The following is an 18108-nucleotide window of genomic DNA, read 5'->3' as shown; positions in this document are numbered from 1 at the left end:
CTGAATCTTAGCAGGGTGTGCTACCTCAAAGGGTAAAATAAGAGCCTCTGGACCTCAAACCAAAGCATGATTCAGGAGTCCGCAGCTCCTGAGGGAAGAGTTCCTGGTTAAGCCAGGATCGGCAGGAAAAATAATTTTCCTCTACCCTTCTAGGTTCTTAGCTGCGACTCCTGTATAGTAAAGGACAGATTAACAGGAGAAAAACAAATAAGTTTAATAGCATGTATACTTCCTGTGTATATGGAAGAGTCCCAGGGAAACTGGCTACTCCTGGAATTGGCCCACGTCACCACTTTAAATACCATCTCCAGTGAAAGACAGAAGATACTGTTGGGGAGTCAGTTAAGGGAGCTTTTCATGCAAAGCACTATGAACAAGGCTAGGGTGTTTAAGCAGATTTAAATTCAAACCTTTTCCATTGCAAGAGTTTCCAGAGATTTAGTCATTCTCTTCTTCCTAGTAGAGAGGGAGACATCCAATTAGAGGTTTAAACGTGTCTCTTAGAAAGGGTAACTTCTCCTGTGTCTGCTTTATATTTTTTATTTTAGAAGTTGATGCATTGGATTTTTTAAAAAAGGCTATTTAAAATAACCAGCATCAAGATAATCCTTATGCCAAAAAGGCAGTTTAAGGGGGTAGCATATTACTTCTCAGATTACTGAGAAGCACAAGGCAAGATTTTATTTCAAACTCCATAAAGGAGGAGGCTCCTGAGTTTCTCTCTTGGTGAAGATGTTGGTGGTATAATAAAGGAATTACTGGTTAAAGAGTGTTAGCAGTGGAGGGGTGGGGGGTGGGGAGAGGGGCAACCCTAACTTCCACAAAGAGATTGTCTAAGCATTCTATCAGGATTACAGATTACCTCTCAGACTGCTAGTTATATCAGCCATGAAAGTTCTACCCCAGACTAGATTTGGGACAATTTTCTCTCTCAAGACCTGGAAAAAACAGAGCTTCACACAAGACACTGTGGTGACGGGTCACAGGTGATATGGGGGTGAGAGAGTTATGGGAACTATACCTGCGGGGAGAAGTCAAATATCATACAAAAATGAAAAATAATGTAAGAAAATAAGTTAAAAATTGAAAAAAAAAATAGAGCTTCAGTTACAAGACAGACAGATAGGTAGACAGGAATAGGTAACTTATTTTATCCAGGTGATAAGCTGCTTTATCTAAGCATTAGAAGTAGATGTGCAATAATTTCACATCTGCTGGAAGGGAAAAATGAAGTAAAATTTTTCTCTGAAGATTTCCATTCCCCTAATTAACTCCTACTCTTCCCCAGCTCTCAGCTAAAATATCATCTCCATCCAGGAAGCCCTCCCAGACTACCCATTCACCTGTTATTATACCTTCCACTAACACTGCCTTCATTGCACTCATCCCAGATATGACTTGCTGTTTATTTGTGACATTCTGTAAGAGTTGTCTCTCCCTCTACAGCTCAAGTTCCGTGAGGGCAAGCATAATGTCAGTTTTTAGTCACCACCGTTTGGTGAGCAGGAATAAAGCACAATTCTTTGAAAGTAAGTTTGATTTGGCCGATTTTTTTTAGGGAACATTACAACACTGTATGAGTTTCAGGTGTACAATTTCTCATCTCAGCAACAGTATATATTCTCCCACATCCACCAGCCAAATCCAGTCATCCTCCACCACCAACCTCTTCCTTTTCCCTTCTACCCCTCTGATAACCACCATTGTGTTTTCGTCTAAAGGCTTGTTTTTGTTTTGTTTGCTTACTAGCTCTTTTTTTTTTCTTTCTGTTCCACAAATGAGTGAGTCATACAGTGACTGGCTGGTTGATTTGACAGTGAGCACTGCATTTGCCATAAGGTTCTAGAACAGGTACTTTCCATGGACTGAAAGAGCTAAATGAGTTGCACCGAGATTGTGAAGCAATACAAATAGAGTTCAAGTATGTGCATAATATATACAAATCAGAAATCAGCCTCGTTGCAATGACTTAACCTATAAGTTTACAAATATAACACGTCAACCTGAAGCATATGAGGAACATTTAAGAAATTAAAATGGGCCAGGAAAAAATAAAGTAGGTGAGGTGGTACACTTAGTCAAAATCCTTTTAGGATACATGTAAGAGAAAATGTTTGCTCTAAACTGAAATAGTACATTCCCTGCATCAGTGCAGGATGCCCCCTCCTACTGTTCCTGGGCAGGCATCGGCCAGCACCTGCTCGAACACATTCAGTGTCCAGGAAACCGCTACCTGAGTGGTGGCTCAAAGCGCTATTGGAAATGCTACTAATGAGAAAGTTCAGCTCGCTGGGATTTGGAAACTGTCTCTGGTGGCTCCTTCACCCAACTGTAGCCTTCATCCCGTCACTGCAGCTGAGCTAGCCTTGCCCTCACTGAGCAGGCTTCTGATCACTCCAGGTCAGACACATCAGCTCTCCAGTCCTTCAACCACCCCTTACTCCATATACTCGGTGCCATCCTTCTTCAAAGGTCTCCATTCCCCTTCACCCATTTCCTATTCGTTCTCAGCAATCAGCTTAGCATCCCTTCCAGCACCTCCAAGCAATGTGTCCATTTTCCACACAAAGAAAGGGGGACAGCAGAGGGTAAAACATAAAGCCTGCCTTCCTATAGTTTGGCCTTTTTTCTTTTTTAAATTCTGAAGGAAGTCATCTCCAGGCACTTCCACATATTTCATTGGCTGGCATACACCGTTAGCAACCCTTAGCAGGGAGGGAGCCAGGCAATTCTATTTTGCTTTCCAGCTACTCCAGTAGAGAAAGGCATGGGTGTAAGGTCAGCTAAGTGAGAAAGAGGATCCTGCAAGAACTACAAGCTATAATTTTAAAAAGTAATTTGGAAGACTATGAGGTAAAGTCAGATAACAAAGTAGTTATTTTAAAAAAGAAACTTGGGCCTCCCCAGTGGCGCAGCAGGTTGAGCACAGCGCTGTGAAGCTGTCCGCAGCCTCTGCAGCCTCAATTCCCGGCCAGCCAGGGAGATTCCCACATGGCGCAGCAGACCTCTTCTGCCTCGCCCACTGCTCCCCTCAGCAGTGCTTTCGGTCTGTCTGCTTGTTCTGCTCCCCACTCTGTCTCTAGTGAATCCTCTCACCCTCCCGCCCCTCTAGCATGTACCCCAGTTATTGTACAAATAAAAAAAAATGCATAAATCTTTAAAAAATAAAAAAATAAACTTGTGGGCATCTCTGGTGGCACATGGGGTTAAGCACAGCACTATGAAGCCATCTGCAGCCTCTGCAGTATAAGTTCAACACCTGGCTGGCCAGGGAGCAACCCACATGGCACAACAGACCTTTCCTTCATCACCCGCTGTTCCCTCAGCAGTGTATTTTGGTCAGTCTGCCTGTTTTGTTCCCCACTCTGTCTCTGGTGAATCCTCTCACTCCCAACACCTCTGGCCTGTACCCCAGTTCTTATATGCATAAATAAATAAATCTTTTTTTTTAGATTTAGAGGGGAGCAGCAGGCGATTCAGGAGAGGTCTGCTGTGCCATGTGGGTTGCTCCCTGGTCGGCAGGGGATCAACTCATGCTGCAGAGGCTGCAGACAGCTTCATAGGTTGTGTCTTAATCTTAACCCCTTGCGCCACCAGGGAGGCCCCAATAAATATTTAAAAAATCATAAAAATAAACTTTTGATACTGTGTAAAGCTAGACAATTTTCTCATTGGGTTAAAGCAAAATTATAAGCAGTTTGCCAGAAAAATGGAGGCTCTCAAAACCCAAAAAGCAGTGGGTATATATATAGAGACTAACATGCTTTGTTCTTCAAATTTCCCAGTGGCTTCTCCTCCACTTCCAACTCTAACCACCCTGTCTCCAGTGTTAGATGGTTGTGACTCTCATGTTGTCTAATCAGCACTTAAGTCAGAAATCCTTCAAATACATTTTTAAATTGTAGATCACAGCAGTACGTGGCTTCCTTTATAAAACAATTTGATTTTTTAAGGTAACGTAATTTTAAAAACATACACAAGTGATCAGCTGACTACACTTAAGGCCATTTTCTCCTGGTGAATCAGCACGATTTCTTCATCAAGTTACAGACGTTGTCTGCTTTGTGGAATACTAGCAGTTTCATTTCCTGTTAAGAAAACAGTATCTTCAGAATTCAGAAAAGCCTTTGCCTTTACTATTTTTTACCCAAAATAAAGAAATACAAACCACATTTCTGCATAGTTGGGGGAGAGTTATCAAATATGATTTCAGGATTATTTAAATATTAGTTGTTTTGACTGGGAAAAAATAATCATTTTTGATAGTTTTTATGTGAAAGTTCTATTTTTGAAGCTGTTCTAGCTGATGCTATTGAATTCGTGCCTAACTTCTTTATGTAAAACACAGTCACACCATCATCTCCATCTACACACTTCCATGTGGACCCTCCAGAGTGCAGTCTGGTGGAGGTGCAGGGGTAAAAGCCCCAGTTCTCCAGGGTACCTTGCACACAACATCCTAACGTTTAGGAAAGATTTTTTTTTTAAAGATTCATACCCCATGCATACAAGAACAGGGTACAGGCCAGAGGTGTGTGGGGGTGAGAGGATTCACCAGAGAGTGTGGGGAGCAGAACAGGCAGATCTACTGAAATACACTGCTGAGGGGAGCAGCAGGCGAGTCAGGAGAGGTCTGCTGCGCCATGTGGGTTGCTCCCTGGCCAGCTGGGGATGGAACTTTTGCTGCAGAGGCTGCCGACAGCCCCATAGGCTGCGTCCCAACCCCCACCCTCATGCCCCCACCCCCGTGCCACTAGGGAGGCCCAGGAAAAAGATTTTCATTGTTAGTGTTTTGTTATAGGTAAAGTACAAAAGAGGGTGTGGTGAAGAGTCTAAAGGATAAGGACAAGGAGGAGAAAGAGAAAATACTTAAAAATTGAATGCCATGATTTGTAAGCAAGGGCAGAAAGGGGGTGTATGAGAGAGAAGTTGCTGAGTAAATGTGCTGCGTGGTGGGGAAGAAGGGGAAGCAACAGATTGGCCAGTTTTTGAAGTGTCAGTATGCCAGTGACGCTATAGATAGAGCAGGGGACTACATATAGGAAGGTTTGGTTTCCTTATTTTTATGGAACTGTCCAGATTTTTCGTTTTCTGTCTAGAAAGCAAAAAATCAGAATGCCAACTATTGCGGCCTGTAGTGGCTCTAGCCCTTGCCCGGCCCACTCAACCTGTTGCCTTCTTTTGTTCTTTTGCAGCAATCCTCTTCCACCTACATGTTCCTGGCATCCTGATAAGATTATCAGTCCTGATGCCCTGCCCTCCCAACCTCCTCCACCCAGGAGTTGGCTCAGGGCTGGGTGCCCCAGGTTTCACAGTTCCCACTATTTCCAGAGAGTTCACACGCTGCGCACTGTAGCCCAGGGCTGTTGGCTGCCATCTTCCTGTCCTCGGGGAAGCACCTGCTGCAAAACCTAGCTAAGGCCTGTGGGAAGCTGAGCCAAGCAGTGAGGTCAGGGCACAGGCATGGAGGTGTGAGATGTTCCTCCTTCCTGGAATTCCTCCTCATTCTCTGTCCTTGTCCTTGAACTCCCAGCTCAAACACCACCCCAGTCCAAGGGGATCCATCTCCCCTCACACTGCAGCCCCTGCTCAGAGACTGCCTCGTATTACCAACTATATCACATGGGGGAGGTCTTCCCTCACCTCGCTGAACAGCGTGGTAGCAAGCTATGTGACGGCCATTTCTCTGCACAGGCCCAGCATGTAGTACGATAACAAGTAAGACCTATGAAATTCAACTCCTTTCTGAGGATGGAACATATACTAAAACCAGAACACTTTTCGAATAAGTGATCACACGAGTTAACTTCTTACAAACAACTTTTATTTTATACAACTACAATCTCACATCTAATCAGCACAACCAACCTGTGAGGTGGATGTTCAAGTTTATGACTTTGGAATTTTGAACTGAGTTATAAATTGCAAAGAACACAAGTACCTCTAACTTCAAATTCTGCCAAGAAAATGAACTGCCATAACACCTCCACTTCATCCCCTCCCGCCAAGCAGCAAGCCAACTCGCACCATATCATTATGCCTAGTACCTCAGGGTTAAAGGACATTCAAGGACAAGGACTTACATGCTGAATAAGCAGGGACAAATGGTCCACTTGAGTTTCATCAAATACACTTCCCAAGCAACAGAATATGTGATTCAGCATAGGAAAAAAAAAAAAAACAACTACCACTCACACAGATAACACATTTGTTGAGCCTGTGGCCAACTGTAATAACTCTACTTAGGCATGAAAGGTCTCCATGGGGGGGGGGAGGAGACAAGCTAGTTGTTGGATTGGGACCTTCCAGAACTACAGCTCTGTGGCCCTTACCCTGGGCCTTTCATTTGCTTTGACTTCATTTATGCATTCAATTCCAGAGTTGCAAATAACAGGAAATGAACCACAGCACTAGCTAGTTAACATCAAAGGTAGAAGGAGACCAGGAGACAGACTGTGAAAAAAGAATTAAAAGGATAAACATTCCAGTGAGTCACAAGCATCGAATATTCACTAGAACCACAAGAAGTGAATTGTGTGGGAACTGACAAGTGGAAAAGTAAAGACCTGGAGCTCTTTGAAAAGCGTGAAAGTCACACAACTGAGAGACTAATACAGAAACATGATTTTGTAATGGAATTAATTTGGGGATATACTGACTTTCTGTACATATCTTATCCATTTGTTCTTTCTTGACTCCTTGAGTCAAGACCTGCTCTTATATTTATCAGACGATAAATATCCCAGATTAGGTGGCACTTGAACTTTGATATGAAAACTTGTGTGTTATTTTTTAGTTAAAAATGGTAAATAAATCTATGGATCCTGATGCTGAGGGGCGGGAGGGCGGTAAGCAGTAGCAAACTGCTCTGTCTCTTGGCAGTCGTTGGCAGCCTAGGGAAGTTGTGCAAAAATACTGGTGCCTGGGTCCCAACGCCCAGAGATTCGGATGCCATTGGCCTGAGTGTCTGGAGAGGGAAACGTTTTAAATCGCCCCACATGATTTAAACATGTGGTTAAAGGGCCACAACCATTGTCTTCAGAGCTGCTTAGAAAGCAAGGGAATTTCTTGAAGTAGGTGGAGTTCTCAGTCCTGATTCCATTCCCTTATTTAGCACATTCCACCCCAGGATGTGTCCTCAGTTTCTACACCAGAAATCTGGGCATTGAGTAATACCTTTAACCTTCCACCCTTTAGCTGTTGGGGAGGAAAAGTATAAAGGCAAACCTCCATGGATGACATCTGTCATGTTGGTTTTTGCTCACCTTTATCACTTAGGCTGAGTTTGGGTAAGACATTGTTCAAAATTAGACTGTTTAAGAAATGAGGCCGTGTATGTGTATGTGTGAGTGTGTGTGTGTGTTCTGACAACAAGCAGAGTAATTTAGTATAAAGCTATAACACTGCATAGCAGTGCTTGACATTAAACTTATTACAAGCACCATCTGAACAAAGCACATTAGCAGTACAAATATTTACATAATGGTATATGTGCAAGACCTGGGAATTCTGTACAATTGTATTTCAGCTGTCTAGGAGAAAAAGAAAGTTAGATCTCTAACCCCTTTTTATCTTTTGTCTGAGAATTCAATCTAGTAGGGCCTCTCAGGTGGCTCAGGGGTTAAAGTCTCAGCGCTATCAAGATATCGCCAGCTACTGCTGAGTGAGTTTGATCCCCAGCCAAGGAGCTGACCCACATATGGCACAGCAGACCTATCTTGTCTTGCCCACTGCTCCCCTCAGCAGGTTATTTCAGCAGATTCACCTGTTCTGCTCCCCACTCTGTCTCTGGTGAATCCTCTCATTGCCCCCCCACCCTGCACTCTGGCCTACACCCCTGTTCTTGGATGTATAAATAAATAAAAGTAAATCTTTAAAAGAAATAAAGAATTCAATCTAGTAAAGGAAATTGAGAGTGAGAAGCCAAAAATAGTATGAAGAAGTAGAAATCAGACTGAAAATGAATATAAAGTTTCAAGAGTCCAATATCAAAATGAAAGGCTCCCCTGCTATGATTTTGCTGTAAATTCATTTCGGTGATTTCAACTTGATATAAATTCTCTCCACCCTTTCTCAATGCCTGCCAAAAACACTGGTGTTCCTTGATGGGCACTTCTGATTTTGTAAAGAGATTAAGATTTACTTATGTCTGGGTTAAAACTGAAAGAGGGAAACAGTATGGAGTTTCCTCAAAAAGTTAAAAGTAGAATTACCACATGATCCAGCAGTCCCACTTCTGGGTATTTATCCAAAAGAATTGAAAGCTGGGTCTCAAAGAGCAATCCACGTTGCTTTGTTCAGAGTAGCACTAGTCTCAATAGCCAAGCCCATATGTCCACAGGTGGATGAATGGATACAGTCGCTGGAATGCTCTTCAGTCTTAAAAAGGAAATCTCACCTTACGCTTAACCTCAAGGACATTAAACTAAGTGAAAACAGTCGGTTGCAAAAGACAAACCTCACACAAACTGCATTTATGTGAGTTATTGAGAGAAGTCAAATTCATATGAAAAGAAAGTAGCAAGGTAGATTCCAGGAGCTGCAGGGAAGGTGAGCTGTTGTTTAATAGGCAGGTAGAAAACTTTAATTTTACAAGATGAAGAATTCTGGAGATTTCTTCACATCAATGTGACTATATTTAACACTACTGAGCTTAAAAAAATGGTTAAGAAGGTACATTTTATGTTTTCTTTTTTTTACCAAAATTTAAAACATATATCTTGATTTCAAACATCAGAAACAGAATCTGGGTAGCTTTGTTTTTTTTTTTTTTTTTGGGCATCCGGGTAACTTAAAGGAAGAAAAGTCTGGAAGACAATTTGATTGTTCACAGAATCCCTGGGAAGGCTGGAGATATAAACTTAGCCGATAAGAACAAGAGGACTGGGAACCAGGAAACTGGGTGTTCCTTTGACGTGGGAGTTTTTCGTATTCCCATGGCTGGGAAGCATCCAGTCATAAATCTCAGGTTTGCAAACATCGTTAAAAACAAAAACAAAAACAAAACACGAATGGAGGAAGGCTGAGCTAAAGGAAGTCAACGTGTTTAGGCAGCAGGTGCACTTGCTTCTAAATTAGGACGGGAACAATCATGCAATTGCAGCTATGGGACAATGAAAGCAGAGGACCCAACATACTCCAGAAAGATATTCCATTGTGATGTAAGCATTCTGATCTGAGTCTGTTCTCTTGTATTAAAAAAAAAAAAGTCTCTCTTCGGTGGGAACTAAAAACAAAATCTGATTCATATTGCATTTTTTTCTCCAACAGTTACACAAAGGGAATTAATAATGCCTACTGTGAGAATTGAAGTGGAAATCAGATCTCAGCCCAACCAGAACCACCGATGGGGACAATAGACAATAACTATGACTCTAATGAAATTCATTTCTCAGCTCAAGGCACCGCGCCGACGTTTCGCTTGCTCTATTCTTAGTACTAAATCAAACTTTTTCCCTTTCGGGGAAACAGCTCTCCTCAGTTTGGAACAATAGATATTCACACGGCATTCCACATTTTCTGGGTTCTCAGTGTTGCCTCAAATGTCATGACCTCTCTTCTCCCACAAGATGTGACTGAGATTTCCCCTACTGCAAGGGTCACAGCGGTTCGCCAAGCATGAGTGTGTAGACTGGTGAGTGGCCTAAATCTGCAGCAGGAGGCTGATAAGCGAGGGAAGCCTCGAGAGCAGTCTTACTCATCTTTTTGTCTCCAGCGCTAAGCTTGTCATTTACTGGCATTCAGGAACTGTTTGTTGAATGAAGAGTGCAAATAAATTTGGTATTTTTATAGACAACATACCAAAAGGAGCTAAAAGTTTTTCAAATAAAAGTGGGTGTTGTATTAGGACTGCTCAATAAATGCTAAGGGAATGTGTGGTTGAATAAAGTGCATTTCCTAGTGACCGTGCCTGCTATTAACCCTTTAGACTGTCGTGGTGCAGACTCTAGCTGCCCGCTAAATATCTGTGTTCCAGTTCACTCTCAAATTAAAAAAAAAAAAGTTTTCCACTAGGCTCATTGTTTCCTATCTACAAGACAACTATTTCCAGACCACATGGCAGCTAGGTCAAGTTATAGTCAACAAGTAAACTAAAGTATCGGGTGCGCGGATGTTCTGGGAAGTCTTGGAAAGGAGGTAGCATATGCTTCCTCTCCCTTCCCATTCTGCTGCTCAGAACTAGGATGTGATGACTGGAGCTCCAGCAGCTATCTTAGACCATAATGATGAGGGCCAGTGCCCAAGCATAACAGAGTAGAAAACAGAAGGCAGCCAGGGTTCCTTCTGGACTTATATCAGTCCTGGACTGCTTGCATCTATACTTCTTTTATTTAAGAAATAAACATGTGTTTTTACAGAAACATCAATTCCAAAGAACACCTGCACCCCTATGTTTATAGCAGCACTGTTTACAATAGCTAAGCTTTGGAAACAACCCAAATGCCCAAAAATAGATGACTGGATCAAGAAGATGTGGTACATATACACCATGGAATATTACTCAGCATTCAAAAAAGATAAACACATGCAGTTTGCAGCAACATGGATGGCGCTGGAAGGGATCATGCTCAGCGAAATAAGCCAAAAAGAAAAAGAAAAATACCGGATGGTCTCACTCATAGCAGGAATCTAGAAAACTTAAATAAGGGACCAGGAAAATGAATAACTATAAGAAAGTGAAAATCAAAATCAACAAAAAACTATGAACCAGAGACACTTTTAGGGGGGCAGGGGCGGGAGGGAGGGATTGGGGTCAGAATGGGGGGGGGCTGCAATTGTATGGGAATATAACAATAAAATTTATTATCTAATAAAAAAAAATAAACTTATATGTGGACTACAGAGAAACTGAAATAAAGGCCAGGAAAATGAAAAAAAAAAAAAGAAATAAACATGTGTTTTTAGCCATTATTTGTAGGGTCTCTCTGACTCACAACAGAACCCATTCTTAATGGATACAATTATGATCTCAGAAAATACAGAACTAGGGCAGAGGTCTCAGACCCTCTGCCCCCTCTCACCCTCCCCTCCTCGGACATCAAACTCAGCCTAGGAAGGGTACCACTTAGCACAGTATCACCAAGGTTTAGTTAGCCACGGTTCCCCACAAGGCTTCCCAAGTGATATTGCTTCCATGATATATATCTGCCAAGGTAGTTTCACTTGACTGGCAATCTCTCCTGACTGCTCCCAGAAGCCAGGACAATGCATGGCACTCACCAGCTGCCCCATGCCCTTACCCCTGATCCCTTCCCTTGCCCTTACTCTTCCCTCACTCCTGATGTCTTCTAGGCCTTCTGTCTCCAGATGGTACAATTATCCAACAGCCGCTTGCAATCTGGTTAAGCCAATTCACAACGAGAGAATGAAGAACCAATAGTCTTCATTTGCGGAGGGTAAGAGGTGCATATCCTACAAGAGCATCATTCAGAAGGTTATTTCAGGTGGGGTGAGAGCGGAACATGGCTGTAAAATGACTTGCACAGGTCACACAGGCTGTAAGGCACACACCCAGGACTTAAACCCAGGCCTTCTAGCTCCTGCTTCAGCTTTCTTTTCCTGAAGCCATGGGGGTCAGGCACATTGGGCACTCCACTTCAGAATCGGTGTTAGCAAGCCCAGCTCTGATGTTTACAAAACAAACCAGCCCAAACATCATCCAGGGTCACCACTCTACAAAGACCTGTAGAGGCTGAGTGTGCACCTGATGAGCTCTGCCAAGCTGGCATCCACTGGCAGGGCTGAAGTCACAGGAAGCCACAGGCACAGGAAGCACGTGAGGAGGGTCACAATGAAGATGGAGGTGTCTGGACTGCTGACCTCAATGGCCGGGTTGAAATTCATGGATTGGAAAGAGGGGTTCCAATTATGGTGGCTGCAAAACAAATAATTCCCAAACTTAGAGGTGTCAAAGCAACTATTTGTTATGCTGGTAGATTCTGTGAGTCCTAGATTCGATCAGAGCACAACAGGGACAGATTGTCGTTCCTCCACTATACCTCAGCTAGAAGACTTGAGAGCCTGTTCAGCCACAAGTCTTTGACAGTCATGTTGGCCATTCTTCAAGATGGTAGCTGGAACTCTCAGCAGAACACTCACGTGGGCTCTTCCTGTCACTGGGGCTTCCTCACAGCATGGTGGCTGGGCTCTGAGGGTGAGCATAGCAGGACAACCCGATGGAAGTCACATCACCTATAATGACCTAATGTCCAAAGTCATGTAGTGTCACTTCTGATGCAACCAATAAGGAAGAAGTCACTAAAGTTGGTCCATGTTCAAAAGGAGAATTAGACTCCACCTTTTGGTGGGAAGTGATGGCCAGGTTCTACAAGAACATTTTGTAACAGGGTGGTCCCCAGGAAAGGGGGAGGTTCCCTGCCCCTCCCAAGGGAGGGTGGAGCTGAGCAGGAAGAGGAGAAGCTGAAGAAGAGACTGAGGAAGGAGGCAGGATGGAACCTAGAGACACGTGAAGAAGCTGCGCTTGTCTTTTGGTCGTGGACAGGGTGACACAGATGTGGGTGAGACCCATGGGGAGGTGACAATGGCAGCTTTTATTTTGATGTTGATTTTGCTCTTTTCCTTCCGGGCTTGTCTGGTAGTTTCTGACCCTTTTCTGTGGGTCCCCACTGGAAGATGCTTTAGACTTGTGGCAGGCTTTGGGGCCTTGCTCTGGGCCAATCCCATATGGATGGACTTTTACCCACGAGGGGACGGGTAACTTTGGGTGCTTCATTTAGAAACTAGACTCTTTGCCTTACCTGTATTGTTTCCTAGTTTTATTAAAGTTCCTTCCCATTAAAGTCTCCTATGTTTTGTGTTGATGCGGCGGATGGCAGAACCCATTTAGAATAGGCAGGTTTGCGGGGCTTGGGCTGCCCCTCTCCCTGTCCTATAACAATTTGGAACCAGAACTACAGTTGTGGCCATATTTGATCATGGCAGATTTGGTGCTACATGCCTGAGGCTGGAATCACCTTGGTGTAGGGACTCCATTTGGGGCAATAGCTGAGACCACTAGTATTAATCAGCTATATGAATATAAAGAGTCTAGTTCTGAATCTGTTATAGGACAGGGAGAGGGGCAGCCCAAACCCCGCAAACCTGCCTATTCTAAATGGGTTCTGCCATCCGCCGCATCAACACAAAACATAGGAGACTTTAATGGGAAGGAACTTTAATAAAAACTAGGAAACAATACAGGTAAGGCAAAGAGTCTAGTTTCTAAATGAAGCACCCAAAGTTACCCATCCCCTCGTGGGTAAAACTCCATCTATATGGGGTCGGCCCAGAGCAAGGCCCCAAAGCCTGCCACAAGTCTAAAACATCTTCCAGTGGGGACCCACAGAAAAGGGTCACAAACAACCGGACAAGCCCGGAAGGAAAAGAGCAAAATCAACATCCAGATAAAGCTGCCATTGTCACCTCCCCACGGGTCTCACCCACATCTGTGTCACCCAGTCCACGACCAAAAGACAAGCGCAGTTTCTTCACATGTCTCTAGGCTCCATGCGCCTCCTCCAGGTCTCCTGGCTCCATCCTGCTTCCTTCCTCAGTCTCTTCTTCAGCTTCTCCCCTTCCTGCTCAGCTCCACCCTCCCTTGGGTGGGGCAGGGAACCTCCCCCTTTCCTGGGGACCACCCTGTTGCAGGTCAACAATCCAGTCCTTGTAATGACTAATTTCAGTAGTGACCAGGAGGTAATAGTTCATCTGTCTCATTTAGGACTGACCCATTCAGACCAAGTAAACTCTTGGGGTTCCTGAATACAATTGGGTGGAGGGGCTGAAGAGAGAGAGTGGAACACTGGACTGCCTATTAAAATGGGTATGTGGGTGTTTGAGCAATTAATTTGATTACAGGGAAGTGACACTTGTACCTCCAAGCTGGTGAAAAGGTCAAACCTGCTATAACTTTCACATGCTAATTAGTGAGCCTATCTGACCCCTCACATCAGATTAGAAATTCCAAGGACAGGCCCTTCAAAGGATTTAACATGAGAAAACAAGCCAGTTGATTGCTTGGTTAAAGCTTGGCCTTTGGAATCACACAATCCTTGATTTTAATCTCAACTCTGCCACTTCATTGTTGTGTGTGCTTAGAGAAGTTATTTGCTTGTGCCAGACTGGAGTGCCCTCATCTCAGAATTATTAAAAGAATTAAATGAGATTATTTTGCCCTGTACCTAGAGGATCCCAACAAATGTTAATTCCTTTCTTTCCTACTCAAAATTGGTGATTGACCAGGTACACTGGGACTCCCCTACACTACCCTTCTATTTCAATTTTTTATTTCCCATAAGTCCTTCTCTTCCACTCCAATTTCGAGTGCTCTACACTTCCCCCAAGCTCAGCAGGCCTGCTTCCCACAAGGGATGCCCTGAGGAGTTGGGGAGGCAAGAGGCGAGGGGCCTCAGGACTGAAAGAGAAAGGAGCTGGGATACCATGGGGAGCAAAGGAGGCCGAGTTACTAGACTTAAGTTAAAAACTTTTCATTCACTCATGAAGCAAATAGTGATTGCACCTCACATTAAACAATTCCCCTTCCCTCCAGCACCGGGCAAGCACAATTCTATGTCTTCGGATTTCACTGTTTAGATACGGTGTATAAGTGGAATCATAGTTACTTGTCCCTTTGCGACTGACTTATTTCACATAGCATAATGTCCTCAACCTTCATCCATGTTGTAATATGTAACAGAATTTCCTTCCTTTAAAACAACCTTTTTGTTTTGGATTTCCTTCCTTTTTAAGACTGAGTAATATTTAATTGCATGGATGTATCACAGTTCCTTCATCCATTCAACAGTCAATGAACATTAGGGTTGCTCCCACCTTCTGGCCATTGTAAATCGTGCTGCTATGGACAGGATGGTGCAAACACATTTTAATAAACATCTTTATTGGGATGTAATTCACATGCCATACAACTCACCCATTTAAAGCAGACAATTTAAGTTTTCGTATATTCAGAGTTGTGCAACCAACACCACAATCAATTTTAGAAGATTTTCATCATCCCAAGAAGAAACCCATTAGCAGTCACCTGTCAGGTGACAGTTCTATGTGTTCAACTTGGCTAGACTACAGTCCCTAGGTGTTCAATCAAACATTGATCTAGGTGTTGCTGTTAAGGTTAATTTGTTGATGTGATTAAAGTCACATATTTCATAATCAGTTGACTTTAATCCAAGCAGACCTGATTCAGTCAGTCGAAAGGCCTTATGAATAGAACTAAGCTCCCCACCCCACCCCCACCACCCAAAGAAATTCTGCTTGTAGGCTGCACCTTAGCTGCTCCTGAGTTGCAGCCTACCCTTCAGATTTTGGACTTGCCTAGCTAATCCCCACAATCACCTAAGCCAACTCCTTGCAATAAACCTCTTGCTACATTCTCTCTCGTTTTCTCTAGTTGAACCCTGATTGATACACTCTGTTCCACCTCCAACCCTCTTTTCTGTCTCTATGAATTGCCTCTTCTGGACATTTTATATCTTTTAAAGATTTATTTATTTATGCATACAAGAACAGTGGTACAGCAGAGGTGCAGGGGGTGAGAGGATTCACCAGAGACAGAGTGGGGAGCAGAACAGGTGGAGTGACTAAAACACACTGCTGAGGGGAGCAGCAGTGGGCGAGACAGGAGAGGTCTGCTATGGATAGCTTCATAGTGCTGAGACTTAATCCCTTGCGCCACCAGGGAGGCCCCCTCTTCTGGACATTTTAAGTAACTCTTTATCCTACAATATGTGGTCTTCTGTAATTGGCTTCTTTCACTTAGCAGAATATTTTCCAAGTGTCACTGATGTAATATGTATCAGTACTGCATCCCTTTTTATTGCTGATAATCCCCTTACCTGGAAATACATTCTGTTTATCGATTCATCTGCTAATGACTTTAGGTGTTTCTACTATTTGGCTGCTGTGAATAATGATGTCATGGACATTTGTGTACAAGCTTTTGCATGGACATGTTTAATTCCTGGGTTGTATAATTTATGCTTAACATTTTGAGGAACTGCCAGACTGTTTTCTCCACACCCTCATCAACACTTGCTGTCTTTTTTATTCTGGTCATCCTAGTACATGTGAAGTAGTGTTTCACTGTGGTTTTACTTGCATTGCCCTGGTGACTAATGATTTTGAACATCTCCGCATGTGTTTATTGGTCCTGTGTATATATATTTCCTTCGAAAATGTTTGTTCCAATGCTTTGTCCAGTTTTAATTGGTCATTTTTTATTATTGAGTTCTAAAAGTTCTTTTGTTATCTGGATACAATCTTTTATCAGGTATATGACTTGCAAACATCTTTCCACACTCAGTGGGTTGTCTTTTTCATTTTCCTGTATCATTTACAGCACAAAAGATTTTAGATTTTGAGGTAGTCCAATCTGTCTACTCTGCTGCAAGCGTTCTCGGTATTCCATTTGGGAAACCACTAACACAAGGTTGCAATTACCCCTTTACCAAGATTTACTGCTATGTTGTCTTCTGAGAGTTTTAGAATACTAGTTCTTGCACTTAGGTCTATGGGCCCACATAATCTTTTAGAAGTCTTACCTATTTGGGGTCTCCCGGGTGGTGCGGCGGGTTAAGCGCAGTGCTGGAAGCTGTCCGCAGCCTCTGCAGCACGGGTTGGATTCCCGGCCAGCCAAGGAGATACCTACATGGCACGGCAGACCTCTCTTGTCCCACCCACTGCTGCCTGAGCAGTGCTTTCAGTCTGTCTGCCTGTTCTGCTCCCTGCTCTGTCTGTGGTGAGTCGTCTCACCCACCGGCGCCTCTGGCCTGTACCCCAGCTCTTGTATAAATAAAATAAATTTAAAAAAAAAAGAACTCTTACCTATTTGGTAGAGTTTTCCCAGGAAAATATTTATGGCACCATCAAAAAACAAACACACTATTGTGTTTAAAACAGAATGTGCGATGTGTGCTCTTTGGCATTCTGATCTAGGCTGAGAACAATATTTTAAATGAGCCAGTGCTCTCTCTGTAGGACAAATAAATGCTTTCATAAGGACATCACTTTTGAATGGAGTGCAGTTTATGACCTATTTACTTATAAACCAGCCCAAACAGCCTGCTTCCATAGCGTGAAGGAAGAAAGAAAGACTCTATTGTGGGAATCAGAAAAAAAATCCAATCACTAATTTGGTCTAAACAAGGAAGCTTAGAGTTTTCTGTGGTTTTCAAAAACTACTTTCTCTTAGCTTGAGGAAGATGAACAAATGGTTTTTAATGTCTTGTGACCTGGAAATACTTAACGTAAATATAATAGTCCTTTTATAATATTCCTCTAAAGCAGAGGGGAAGACGCTATAACATAAATAAAACAAATACCACTGCAACATGCTGTGTGTGTGTGGGGGGGTGTCTCTAAGATCACCCACAAGTTCAGTTATTTGTGAAAATGACTCAGAGGATTCAGCATCTAGCAGCATTTAGTTGTACTCAAGGCTTGGATTTATTACAGCAAAGGGTACACAACAGGACCAGCAAGGGAAAAAGGCAGGGGTGGAATCTAGAGAAATCCACACACATGCCTCTTACACTCTCTTGCTCCCAGGCTGGGAGGGGACACAAGGAGCATGTTCCTATCGCCAGCAGAGACTCAGCACCCCAGGTTTTTACTGAGAGCTGCTCCTGAAGGCTAACATGCCTAGCAACTACCGAAATGCCCGAGTCCCAGCACCAGGTGTTTGCTATAAGTCACGTCGTTTGCACAATATATGTGACCTGCAGACCAAGGCCTGGTGCCTTGACCTTTATCATCTTGGGGAAATTTAAAGAGGCTGAGTTTCCTTGCAGGGCCAACCCTGCAAGCAGGCCTTCCTGGGGTCTGCACATATGTGCCCAGAGGCAATGGCACTCATCAAGCTCTAACTTGAAGTTAAGGATACTTTCAAATTTGGTATATTCTGAATTTGTCAACATTTCAGTGAGTTGAAGACTATCCTATGAATTATAGAGAATAAATATATTATAACACAAAATATAACATTGTTGCATGTTAAAGCTGCTAAGAGGTTTTTAAAGGTCAGTGGCAGAACTCCTATGCAAACGGATTCTAATTTTAAATTAAAAATATCTATTCAGGGCATCCCCAGTGGCA

This window comes from Talpa occidentalis, unplaced genomic scaffold (genome assembly GCF_014898055.3).
Source record: "Talpa occidentalis isolate TD23 unplaced genomic scaffold, MPIMG_talOcc4v2.1 talOcc4.15, whole genome shotgun sequence".
Lineage (NCBI taxonomy): Eukaryota > Metazoa > Chordata > Mammalia > Eulipotyphla > Talpidae > Talpa > Talpa occidentalis.
This window is presented reverse-complemented; position numbering follows the sequence as displayed.